Genomic DNA, 14,413 nt, shown 5'->3' with positions numbered 1-14,413 from the left:
CCTTTCACTGGACGATGCGGTAACATACTTTAGTTCCATATTCCTTACTATTCTTGATTCTCTATCTCCTGCTCGCTTCATTAGAACAAAAAAAATGCCCCGTGGCTCTCAAAAGAGACCAAATCTAAAATCATAGCTAGAAATAAGGCATGGGACAAATGGCATGCCACAAAAGACCCACTAGATCAACTCAGATACCGACAGCTAAGGAATCATGCAAAAAAATCTATTTTACTAAACAAAAAAAAACTTCTACTACCATCTTCAACAAATCTTTTGGTCAGGAATAAACAAACTTCTTCACCCAGGACAGTCCTCAACTCCTATCCCGTCAGCTTCCAACCATAAATCCCCAGAGGATATTTCAAATACCTTCAATAGTTTCTTCACAGAGACTATCCAACCCCTAGCCAGGCAGCTGGCACCCAGCTGCTCCAACCCAAATTTTGCCACAGCCAATACCCCACTCTCCTTTAGCTAATACCCCACTCTCCTTTAGCTTTCAGCCTGTTTCTACATCACTTATCAGATCTCTAATAAAGAAATTAAAATGAAATACTCTAGCAGCTGATCTCTTCCCAGCAGAGTATCTGCAAAAAGCAGCAGATGCCATAGCATACCCCACCTCCATCATAATCAACAGAACCTTATCTGAAGCCACCATCCCCTCCATTTGGAAAATATCTCATGCAATACCACTCCATAAAGGAGGCAACTCCTTTGAACTGTCAAACTTTAGACCCATAGCTATTCTGTCACCATTGGCTAAAATTATGGAGGAGGGTGTCCATAAACAATGTATTATCTTACCCAGAATAAGCTGTTGGCTAACTCTCAGCACGGTTTTAGGCCACACCACAGTACCACCTCAACCCTCATCTCCTTCTCTAACACCATAAACCATAACTGAAATAATAGCAAGCTTTCCGCAGCCCTCTTTTTAGATCTCTCCAAGGCCTTCGATATGGTCAACCACCAAATACTCATGCACACCCTTAAGGCATTCTCACTAAATAGCCATGCACTTCAACAGTTCCCATCTTACCTGTGTGGTAGACAACAAGCCATCCTATGGCAGGACAAACTATCAACCTGTCTACCCGTTACCCTGTGTCCCCCAGGGCTCAATACTAGGACCCCTTCTTTTCCCTGTCTTTATTAATGACCTTCCCACTGTCATCCCAAATGCTACCTGTATCCAATATGCAGATGACTCCACCTTGATTTGTTCAGCCACCTCCCTAACAGATCTAATGACATTAACCCAGACTACTTTCAATATAGTTGAAAACTGGCTCTCTAACCATCAGCTGATATTAAACCCTAACAAAACAAAGTTGTTTCTTTTCTCCCCCACTTGTAAGTCTTCCTCACTACTCTTTACCATAAAATCTAATAATGGTACCATCATCTCCACAGATGCACAAACCGAACTCTTAGGCATCACAACAGACAACACCCTCAAATTTATATCCATGTCAATCAAGCTGTCAAAACCATTAACAAAAAACTTGGCTCCCTCTGTAAGATCAAACCTTTCCTTACTCCATTTGCTAGGACTGCTATTGCTCATTCCCATTTACTCTCTACTTTTCTCAATGCCTCCCCCTACTCACTAATTTGAATAAATCCACTCTTAGCAAACTCTCCAGCTGTTATGACCATATTGCTAGATTTGCAACAGGCACAGCCTATAGGACCCATCACTGTCACAACCTAAATTTCTGGGGTGGCTAGAATGGCCTAGCCTACTTCAGTGCAACCAGCTTATAATTGCCCATAAAGTTCTGTACCACCCTGATAATACGCCTGCACTTAAAATATCATCAACCATTATAGTAACCGGAGGTCACTTCGCTCTTCTAATAAACTACTGGATCAAATATCGAAAATGAACAACTCTGCTCGGGACTCTCTGTTTGCTAACTCTGTTGGCAAAACTTGGAACTCTCTTCCTGCTGATCTTACTCTTGAACCCTCTCTTACTCAGTTCAAAAAAAGCCTCAAGCTATACTTTAAAACTCACTAGCTATGTCCTTGTTCAAAACCTGACTAGATCCTCCTCTATAATCTGTAATTACGTTACATTGCCTAATCAATGTGTCAACACTGTTTTAAAAATGTATGATTATATTACCTGCTTGCTCAGCTGGAGCCTGTAAACTGCGTGTAACTTGTAATCATTTTGTGATTTTTACTGTATGTTCTACCTTGGCGCTTTTCTCCCTGGGCCTCCGCTAAAAATGGACATGTATCCAGTCAGACTATCCCGGTCAACAAATGCAAAATAAAATAAATAAATAAATAAATTTTATTTATATAATAGAGTAAGCCAGGTTTCAACTGGGTATCATGGCAGAACGTATTTCTGTTTATTTCTAAATCATCTTCGCTCACCAAAAGTTTGTCAGCAGTTGCTTCTAATACAAATGACTACTTTCTACAGCATCTAGAAAGACTGTACTGATGCTGTTAGTTTGGCCAAAAAACAGTTGCATGCATTAGACTGCTTTGCTGTATCCTGTATTCTAACAAGGCAGATGACTCACTGTGATCTAAAAACTTCCGTCAGGAGACTTGTCTACAGACATAAAAGTAAAAATAAATTTGCCAACATTTGTTAGCCTCCTGCTGTGATTAAATTCTAGAATAAGTTCTGAACAAACAACATATATCCTACAGAGACAGGCATTCAAAATGTACTAAAAACTTATCTGATGGCAAAATAGAACTGTCATGATGGTATAAATTAACTCAGTACCTAGTAAAAACATGTCAGTTTACCCATCAAATTAAGGACATTTGCTTCTTTTACAACTGCCTATATATGATCTATATTCTGTCAGAAGACTAAAAAGCATTTGATTAGTGATTTGCCTTTCTAACCTCTGTACTAATATATTCAAAAACCTGTGGTCATTGAATTGTCAGTGTAAGTCCAATCACCATATCAAATATTGTGTATTGTGGATAATTTGGCACAATTTTTCATCTGTATAATTATCTGTCTGTTGTAACCTTGTATAGCTTGTTTACACACTAGACTAATAGCTGTACTCTTCTGTTACCGCACAGTCTGAACTCTTTGTATTTTATATTTCAGCATTTCTGGATAAGATTTGAAATCTGTTGTCACTTTGCCTGCCTCAGATATGGTGAATGACATATAATAAGAAATTAAACACTGAACCAAAACTAATCAGACATAATTGCTCAACTATAAACAATCAAAAATCAAACAAAATAATATAAAATCTTTTTTGAGGGGCTGGCAAGTCACCCTGCACCCCTAAACCCCCTGCTAATTTTATATCTATATATGTATATCTATAGCTAATGTACTGTGTATATATATATATATATATATATATATATATATATATATATATACTGTACTACAGTAGGTAAAGGGTAAGTTTACCCAATTCCCTTTGTTCCACAATTTAAGAGCTAGTATATATAAGTAACAAGTGGGGGAGGAGTCTGGTGGTGGGGCTTGTTCTCCCACAAAAAAAACAATTTTTTAAACTTTTTCTTTTTTGATGTAATTTGTTAAATGTGTTCAATTACTTCAATAGCAAGGACATTTGTTTGACCACTTTGTATTTATTTTATGTTTTGGCAAACAGTACAGAACAACTTATATATATTGTTGTCAAAGCTTTAAGCACAACACTTAAAACTCGGCATCTGTTTGGCCAGCATGCTTTGGTTGACACAAACAGATGATCGACAGATGTGAAAGACAGCCCTGGGTAGGAGATTATGTCCTTTCCCCAGAAACTGTGTAGTCTCATAGTTAGAATATATATTTAGCAGGGAGGTACAGCGCCCCACATTGGGATGCAGGGGGGTTTACCCACTTCCTTTTTATTGTGCGTGCTCTAGGGTTAGTCCTCATAACATTATCTTGTCAACATTAATGCAATAACTTTTTGGACAATGATGTTTCATCCATTTGGTATGGATAAAGAAAGAGAGAGAAGCAGATATATATATATATATATATATATATATATAGAGAGAGAGAGAGAGAGAGACAGAATGAGTAGAGATAGAGATATATGAAGAGAGATATAGAGATTGAGATGCATTGTCTTAATTGCCTTATGTTCTTCAGGTATTGAAGCCTTTATTATTGTGCCTCCTCTGAAAAAGTAATTTCCTAACCAGATATTCACAGTTAACAAATGTTATTTATAAGTAAGTGAATAAGCAAACAACTATGTAATGTAAGTATGTATGTATGTATGTATACAAGTAAGTAAATAAATAATAACAGGCTTTGAAGGGGGTACATTAGTCCTTTCTGAGATGTGGCATCATATATTTCAAGTCTACAGTCATGCATCTCAACCTCCTAAAGCAAGAAATCTGAACAAAGCCATATATAAAAGTAGGACAAAGGCCCAAAATAAGGACAGTTTTTAATTATTGCTTCTACAAACTTAGAAAGTTGATAGAATAACAAGTTTTGCATTAGCATGAATTACCTGAAGGGTATGAAGTCTGAAACTCAAATGTCTGTCATTATTTTCTTATTACAATCTTCAGTGATGTACTACTAATTTGCTAGAAAACCACAATTTTATGAAAAACAGATCAAAAATATGAGGCAAAAATCTAGACATTCTGTGGAAATCTGTACAGTTGAGAGGTATGTCTACAGTCTAATGTAATCCAGCATACTGTTTTTCTGGATTAAATATGCACATTGTGCTTACATATGAATAAATCAAAGACTTGGACGAAAGTCCAACATGCAAAGATAGATGCAATGTTAATAAACTAATGAGGAACATTGAAGACATGAGCTGAACATTCTTTTCATCTACAGACTGCTTTGAAATTGTATCCACAGCTACCACTTTCATTATGTGAGCCTTTAATTCTCAGAATGAAATAATGAAATGCACGCAGCCAAAAGCTAGCACGGCTCTGTGCACTGTTTTTTGATTCTGTATGCAGACACAGGGGGTATTAGAAATGCTAATTCATTCGCTGAGTTCATGTGTGACTTTTATTTCCCTTTTTTTAGTCTTGTTCTTGCTTTAATTATAGTATTTAATTTGAAACCATGTTATTAGTAATGCCTGAATTCATAAGTTATATGGCTGTGTAAATCAATGTGTGCTTCATTTCAGGCATTCTGCCAGGTGTCCCTTATAAAATACGTACACAAACTGTACTGAAATGTCAAACCTAAAACAAACGTGTACAAGTTCTGAACTTTTGTTAACCCTGTTCGTTTAGTTACTGCTTGCCAATGCAAAATGTTTACATACTACCTAAAGTACATTTTCACCAGCTGCAATGACATGGTGACCTGTAAGCTATACTGGGACGATTTTGTATCCAAAATAAAAAAAAAATGCACTTGAACTTTTAGACAGACATCTGCAACAAACAATCAGATTCTTGTAAAAAGCAACTGTAGACAGATGAAATTATTATAACAATAACTGACAATGTGGGTATGGTATAATGAAGATTTGCCTATGGTTGGTGTGGTTAAATCATGAGATGAAGTCCAAGTGATTAAACAAAGCCAACAGTGGGTAAATCTTCAATATACCACACCCAGGTGTCAGTCAGTCTATTATACAATGACATTATTTAAGAAAAAATTATGTACTTAAACGTCGTCTCTATATAACGGCACCATAGTGTTCTTCATGCAGTAGTGTTCTTCTGTATTGTTGGCGAAATGGTTAAGATAGCTGCCTTACAGACACAAGGTGAAAAGTTTGATTCTCACATGGATTAATTGGCTAGGCTTAAAATGGCCCACAAGGGTAGTTAGACTAGTATTAATCTATGAGCATTAGTTGATATAGTGGGCATGTGTATGGGACTTCTTTTACAGTACATCAGTGCTTTGGAAATCAAGCAATGGAGACAGGAAGATCTCTGTTCTTTTTTTTTTTTTTTTGGAAAAGAAAAAGAGCCATACCCTCTGAACAGTTTAGAGGTACATGAGAGATGGGGAAAATATAATGAAAAACAGGAATGTTTCTTTAGTTTTGCAGAATGAACCTGATTTTTCATGTATTTTTCTCTGCTCTCGTAAGTACCTCTCCACCTCTTATTTTAAGAAATGCGGACAAAGCTATAAATAAAGGAAGACATGGGTAATGTTACTCATATAAACTTAAACCTTTGAGAATGTTTTGCATTTTTTGAAGGAATGAAAGTCTGAAACTGAAATATGTGTCATTATTTAGTGAGTTTGTTGTTCAGTGATTTGTTGGAAAACCAAAAATGTTATGAGGAATGAAGTCACTAAATAATGATACGCATTACAGTTTCAGACTTTCTTTCCTTCAGACTAATTCATGTCTACACATAGCAATAGATAAAAAAGTCTGACCTCTCAATGATACTTTAATGGCTGGACTTTTACCATTGCTATATTGTCGATTTACATCTGGCACACTGCTTGGGCTGACAAATCAGCATGCTCGTTTTAAAATGTTAATGGCCAGTCATTCTATACCATGCATTATCAAATAACTCAGGTGGGGAAACACATTGTAGCTATGAAACATGGCAGTGTCATTGTGTTAGGACAACAATCTGTTCTGATTTTGTAACACCTTATCGACAGGTTCAGTAGCTTTTGTGCGTTCCTTTATGTATACATTCTCATTTTCATTTCACTCATTTCCATCAAACAGAAGAACTTGGTATCATCAGTTTCACACATTTTTAACATTTGTGTCTTATCTCCCTCACCTTGCCTGATATGACAGTACACACAATTAGGTTACCTACAGGTAATGTATAAAGATCCTGAAATATCTACTGAAGAAAAACAAGAAAACCATTGCAATTAATTGAATTCTTGCTGTGTGTGTGTATATATATATATATATATATATATATATATATATATACATACACGCACATATATATATATATATATATATATATATATATATATATATATATATATAGATTGTCCTTTAAGGCTTGCTTGCTTACTCATTAAACTGAAATGCTTAAAAGTACAGGCACTGATACAAATGCAAATCAGTTATGGCCCTAGACCTACTTCAAGATCTTTTGACCTTTTCCAGACATCTTTATTTAACATTAGATTTCATTAACAGCTGAGGTAGATAATGAAGATTCAATTTATTCTATAAAACAAGGAGTCTGTGTTGAGTTGTTGATGTTTTATTTTGTTATCCTCTGCCCAGACTATCCTCACCCACAGAATGACACCATGTGAGATGTTAACCGGGATCAAAACCAGCAAAGCATTCTAAATAAACACAAATCATGATATATCTTCAGTTGTGCTTCTAATGCTTCTATATCTTATATGTTTTCTATTAATTTAATCAAATTGGACTTTTTGCAACCTCTTTGTTTTCAACATACCAGGCCCACTGCTGAAGAGCTGCTTCTTAAATTTCTTATAAGTTTTTTCATTATTTTAGTAATGCTGTCAAACCCCCATTCTTCTTTTGTCTTTGATATTTCCCAGCATCATCGTCATCTCTAATGAAGCCCATGTTCACATTATGTGGCTAAACTATTTTAAATTTTAAAAATGATTAAAGGTTTTAATTTTTTATCAGTCCTTACAGTGAGCAGTCTTTAGCTATCACTGTAAGTATTGATTGGTTTGATATTCTTGCAGTCCATGGAATTCTCAAAAATTTTCTATAACACCAGAGCTCAAAAGTATCAGTTTTCTGCTATACCTTTTGGCTTTTTGTTGTTAGGAGCCACCACAGTGAACTCCTGTCTGCTAATGATTGGCAGTGGATTTTTACGGTGCCGAGTTGCCAGCCCAACCCCCAACCTTCAAAGAAGGCACACCCATTCACGCACGCACACACCTATCTGCATGTCTTTAATATCACTCAACCATGGAGAGGACATGCAGACTCCACACAGAAGGCGCTCCAGCCGAGAATCGAACAGGAGAACCTCTTGCTGTGAGGTGACAATGCTAACTGGTGCACCACTGTGGCCTCTTTTCTGCCGTATAGCTTTACTTATAGCTAGTGCAATTCTCACTGCCGAATGACACTAATAGGGAAACCATTATTTGAGGATATAAAGTTGTGTTGACAATGTAATATCTTTCTTCTTTAAAGTGTATTGTTATACTTCTTATGTATATGCATTTCACAAATTAATTTTATTTCTGAATATACTCCTGATGTTAATCCTGCAAGTGGTTTAAAAACAAAACAGTTATTAAGACATTTTTTGAGGTTTTAGTTTAACTGTTGACTTCAGTTTTCCCTTATGAGCACACCACAGAATGATGTTGTCTTAGGTATTGGCAATTCTTTTTTGCATTTACCAGCAAATCATTATGGATAATCAAAGATTATGTACTTCTTTAGAGGAACAGATTTTTACTTACATTATGGCTTTAATAATAAATCATCACATAGGTTAATTTTCAATGTAGTGTGTTCCAACTGTAAGACATAGCTAACAACCTAACTTACTATTCTCCTGGTGCAACATGAGAAAAATACAGTAATATCGGTAGTGAGACTGTGGGTTGATTCCTTCATGATATCATGTTAAAGGTTTTCAGCTTCAAGAAAAATTTCACAGGGCTGTCTTTATCAACAACATTAATTTCAAAAATAGCACACCTTTTGCATCAAGGACTGTAAAATGTGATGTTGTACATGCTAAGGGGCTAATTCCACCACTAAGGGTTTGTTATTTATATTTTCTGTGGAAATCTTATTCAAATATTCCACACATTTCATTCCAAAAAACACACATCTTTTAAAGGAGAACTACACTAAAAAACTGAAAAAATAAATTAAAATAAATATAATAAAAAAATATGTTTTTCATCATACATTGAACAGTCCTGCATTACTAATCTCTCTATATAAAAATAAGATGTTATTATTTATTTTTAATTTGTATTACCCCAACATGGCCTTAAAGGGGGCTACCATTCTGCATGACTTTGTTCTAAAGTCAGTGCTTTTGCCTCCCTTATATTATTTTAGAAAGACAAAGAGAAAACCTTGTGATGAATGGATAATTTACTGTGGGTCTCTCGCATCAGCTTTCAACAGTACTGTGACTGCCTTCTTTTGACTGTCAGCATTAATCCATGTTTTTCATTACTTTGCCTCCTTTGATATTTATTAGTGGCTCTGATACAGCATTTTATGGAATGTCTGGATGACAGGTATGAAAATGTAGCTGAGTTAATTGCTCTTTTTAAAGTATTGAACAGTCTTCAGTGTTCAAGTGTGAGAATCTGAACCCAGTAATTAATAGATGTTATTTGAGCTGACATGATTTGTGTTGCATTCGCAGATTTTAATACTGGAGCTAGAGTTAGAGCCTTTAATGTTAATCTTCCCTCCCCCAATTCATTGACTTGTCTTAATCAAACACTGTATACAATGCAAAAATACTGCAATACACCAGAAGAAACATTTTTACTGAAGATACAGTGCAGAAAAAAGTGACATCAAATACTAACAGAAACTGTGGCCAGTAAGATACAAACTTTTTCTTTTCTTTCTTTGTGACACTCACAGATTGATTAAAGGGAAAAAAACACTGATTTGTAATTAAAAGAAAAAAAAATAATGACTGACTAGAGTTTTCCTTTTAATTTCCCGCTAAAATCTAAGCTTGAAAGCCTTGCTTTTTCAGACTCTTTAACTATAGCTCCAAGCTACACTGTTTTTCCCAGGTGGATGTTGATAATTTGTGACTGATAAGGCACATTTAAATGCCAGTGATTGTGAGCCATAATTTTCTTTATAGCTCTACACTAAGAATTATTGACTTAATAATTACTCTGCCCCTCCTAGCCTTTGTGATGTAACAAATGACTAGATAAACAGAAAAGAAAGGTGAATAGAATAAGTTCACACATAAAACAACTCTAATAATAATTAAACAATGTTTTTTCAATCTTCGTCATGTTTAGTCTTGGCTTACAGAGAAGGAAAAGTATTATTTGGAAAGAAAAACATGATGTTTGGGTGAAGAAGTTCTTTAATTTCTGGGCTGTAATGCAATCATCATCTGCAGAGATCCTGAGGCTAGGAAAATAAAAGTATTGTTGTCTCCACGTATTCCCATCTATTTACAAAAGAACTGATAAGGCTAGGTGATATAATATTAGTTTCTTTTGATGTTGATCAGTAAACCAGCTTCTATGTTTTAATCTTTATTTACCCACTCTTCAAATCTTCCTCAACTTCAGCCATTAAAAGGTTATCATCTGCATATCTGAAGTTGTGAATATTTCCACTATCAGTTTTGATTCCCGTATCTATTTCACTGGAACCAATATTTCACATGATATACTCATTACAAAAAATAAATAAGCAGAGTGACAATATACAACCTTTCTTACCTTTTTCTAATATTGAATGAGACAGTCATTCCATATTTAATTCCAACTTTTGATTTTGTCCTGTATCCAGAATCCTCAGGAGGCAAATAAGGTGACAGTATCTCCATTTCTCTAAGCACTTGTCAACGTTTGTTATGGTCTGTGTGGTTAAAGGCTTTAGAGTACTCATTAAGGTTGAAGTAAATATTCTTCTGAAACTCCCTGGTTTTCTTCATTATCCACTGGATGTTAGTTATTTGATCCCTGGTGCTTCTGATCTTTCTAAGACCAAGCTGCATGTCTGGAAAGTCTCAGTCCAGAGTTAATATAAAACTAGCAAAGTTCACTTGCAATGTATAGATGACAAATATATATATATATATATATATATATATATATATATATATATATATATATATATATATCTATATATATATAGGTCTACCTGATAACACCGACACGCTGAAACACCAACAACGAAATCACTGACACCACAAAACCGAAAGTTCAAAAACACGAAACTTTAAATGCCCGACAAACCACAATCTCGACAATCAACAAACAAAACAAATCCCCTGTCCAAAAAGCACACACACAACACAAGCACACCAAAAACCTTACAAACCTACACTAAACCTTACATACACAACTATCTATGCACTAACCTTAACCCAAACCCTAACCCTAAGGTCCGCCACTATTGCAAACTCACCTAACCCGCGCCCTAACCCTAACTCACTTAACCCACCCCTAACCCTACAGTCTGTCACTATCCCACACTCACCTGATCCACGCCCTAACCCTAACTCACTTAATCCGCCCCTAACCCTACAGTCCGTCACTATTGCACACTTACCTTAACATGTCGGTGTTCTCAGCATCGGGATTTTCAACTGTCGATTATCTCCATTGTCGATCTTCTGGTGTTGGTGTTCTCAGCATCATCGTTGTGGACTTTCAGCGTTATCAGGTAGACTGATATATATATATATATATATATATATATATATATATATATATATATATATATATATACTATAGATATATATAGATATAGATAGATAGATAAATATAATATATAGATATATAAATGAGGAAGATGCCTGCTTGCTTCTGCCCAAAAAGGATCAAACTTACCTGATACCTTGAATAAGAACATGGATAATAATACAGGCCTCACTCTGAATCCAGTTTTTAACATTTACGGTTTCATACTGATAATGTTTCAGGTAATGTCATATTGCAACTCAAGTTATGCAACAAGAGTTCATACCTCCTGTCCGTAGTAGCCAGGCCTGTTATACCAAACAAAAATGTGCTTCTCACTAAACTAGAATACTGCTTACCTTTACTGAGTCATCTTACAATACACAAATAATTCAGATTGTTAAAAATGAGATTTTTTACATTTGTGCTGTTAGCAGACATTTTTGCTCATGATTTTGACCATATAAAAGAGGTTCGGTGTCTCCTAAATAATGATAGTGCTTGTTTTCTTTTTAGTTCCTTACTTTTTAAAATGATAAAGTTAGGATAAAGCACTCCATGAAAAGTTACATTTACATTAAAGGGACATGCTATCTCCTTAAAGGAACATCAAGAAGATATCAATACTTTAATTCAGCCTCACTTCAAAACTACAGTAGGGGAATGGCTTTCTCTTAGCTGTGACCAGACAACTTTCTAAAGAAATTAAAACCTTGTCTTCTTAAAAGATTTCAAAAATACTATGAAATCACCTTAACAAGGGCTATCAGACTCTTCAAAAATAGCTCGCTGTTTATATAAAAATCAGTAAGTGACATAACTCAACCTATCTGAATATAATATAGCAATAACCAGTGACTAGGTGTAGTATATTGAAGATTTACCAATGGCTGATGCGTCATGAGTGTGAAGCCCAAGTGATTAAACAAAGGCAACCGCGGGTAAGCAGACAGGTTTGGTACAAACTTCACCCCCCCTCTCAACCCCTAAATGGCCCATAACCATACCAGAAGAATGTAGAGGGCCGGCAATCACTTACAGACAGGTTAAAACAGCCCTATCCAAAGCTGAAAATACAGCTTCAATGGGAACAGACGGTGTCCCAGGCTGTGTCATACATGAGCTCCAAAATGAACTAACCCCGCACCTAAACACACTGTTCAAACTCAGCCTCTCTACAGGCTATGTAGCCATAGAGTGGCACACAGCAACAGTTATCCCACTCCACAAAGTTGGAGACACAACGGACAATGGGAACTATCACCCTATAAGCCTGACTAGCCTGGTCTGCAAGGCAATGGAGTGCATCATCATGGAATTCAGAGATATTGGGGACGTTCAGACATTGGACCCTACCTAGTTTGGCTTTGTTAAGGCCAGATCATGCCTCCTAAACTTGGTGGACTTCTTTGAGACATTTACTAAAGCTTTAGATGAGGGAAAGGAGGTCCACACAGCCTACGTAGACCTTGCAAAGGCTTTCATCACCATTCCCCATTCTGGTATTATAGAAAAACTCTCCAGCCTGAACATAACCCCCTACATCACAAGATGGGTTGCCAATTGGTTCATGGATAGAACACACACCGTGAGTGTTGCAGGCTCTAGGTCCGACTCTAAACCAGTTACAAGTGGCTTCCCCAGGGCTTAGTCCTGGGACCCCTCCTGTTCAGTATATACTTCTCAGAGGTACAAGCAAGCACAGGAGGACTATGGCTGACCAAGTTCGCAGACGACTGCAAACTGGGGGACATAATTGACTCTCCAGCTGATACAGACATCCTCCAGAAGAGTCTCACTGAGATGGATACCTAGTGTCAAAATCATGGCCTCAAGCTAAATGCCAAAAAGTGCATAGTCATCCCCTTTGGAAAAAACAAAGTACCCGTGAACTACCACATACATGGTAGTCCCCTAAATACAGAAAATGTAATAAGGGATCTGGGGACCCACGTAGATAGTAATCTCTCCTTTGATAATCATATTGCCAAGGTGGTTAGAAAATCCTTCCATGTGGCCCACCTAATCACAAAAGGGTTCGCATCTAGAGAAAAAGAGGTTATTGCGCCCCTCTACTCATCACTCATCAGACCCATCATAGAGTACAATGCCCCATTTGGGATGTACCTTACAAGACACCTGCAACAGCTGGAAAGGCCACAAAAGTAGCTCACCAAGAGGATTACTGGCCTCAAACATATGCCCTATGCAGCCCGACTGAAGAAACTCCAACTGTACATGGTTACATACCGTTTACTCAGAGGTGATCTCTGCCTGACATACAAGGCCATGTCCAACCCAGAATTGATGGACATGCTCCACCTAAAAAAAAACAAATCCCCAAGAGTCATATGCTCTGGGAATCTAAACCTCACCACAATGATAAATAGGACGTGCTGGAGGGATAGATTCCTGTCCCAGAGAATCCCCATGCTTTGGAACAGGATTCCAAACTACATTAGGCAGAGCCCCTCACTAACACTCTTCAAGAGAAACCTTGACGAGTGGATGGGAAACAGAAAATTTACCTTGGGGATCACTGCAGTAGCTCTGCTGGACAGAGGCACAGGTAACTAATGGTTCTTCTGGACCAAGGCACAGGGAACTAATCTAAGGGGGTGGCGAAAGCCAACACATTCTGGCTAGGCTTATAGATGCCCTCGGGCAGATAGCCTAGTACTTACCTATGAACCTATGAACCTATATCACACCCAGTCATTGGTTATTGCTATTATGCAATAACATTATTTAAGAAAGAAATTACTTTTGTTAAATGATGTCTTTGTATAATGGTGTCATGGTGTCCTTCCACTTTTTTATGTTTCCTGGTGCTTTCTTGATATACTGTGCTTGCATATGGGACTTATGTTCCCATGCTTACTGAGTGCATCAGGCTTTGGAAAGCAAGCAATGGAGAAAGGAAAAAAATGTGAAATTTGGACACTTTAAAGGTACGAGAAAGACACGGCAGAAGTACAAGAAAAGTTAGGTGTATTTCTTTAATTTTGCATAATGTACCGGATTTTCTTCATATTTTCTCTGCCCTCTGTACGTACCTCTTGACCTCTTATCTCA

This window comes from Protopterus annectens, chromosome 11.part0 (assembly GCF_019279795.1).
Source record: "Protopterus annectens isolate FY-2018-M chromosome 11.part0, PAN1.0, whole genome shotgun sequence".
NCBI lineage: Eukaryota > Metazoa > Chordata > Ceratodontiformes > Protopteridae > Protopterus > Protopterus annectens.
Note: the sequence above shows the minus strand (reverse complement) of the source record.